Genomic DNA, 290 nt, shown 5'->3' on the forward strand with positions numbered 1-290 from the left:
CTGGAAGATTTCTTGCGTGAGCGTGAGTCATAAAGCTCGAGTCAAGCGATATGCGTGAGAGTTGGCAACCTGCTATTGTAAGATACGTTTTTGTATTTATTTCGTGTTATCGACACTTAAGTCTACGAGGTGTCTAATATCTAAGGGAGATGCGACATTTATCAATTGCGCCACAGGCAGTTCTTACCATTTCTGCCAATTTAGCTAACGTGCCCATCGTTCCTACTGCGTGGCAAACTGCTTCTATTTAAAGAAAAAATAATAATAATAATTATATTTATATATATATA

The sequence above is a fragment of the Paramormyrops kingsleyae genome, chromosome 21 (assembly GCF_048594095.1).
Source record: "Paramormyrops kingsleyae isolate MSU_618 chromosome 21, PKINGS_0.4, whole genome shotgun sequence".
Lineage (NCBI taxonomy): Eukaryota > Metazoa > Chordata > Actinopteri > Osteoglossiformes > Mormyridae > Paramormyrops > Paramormyrops kingsleyae.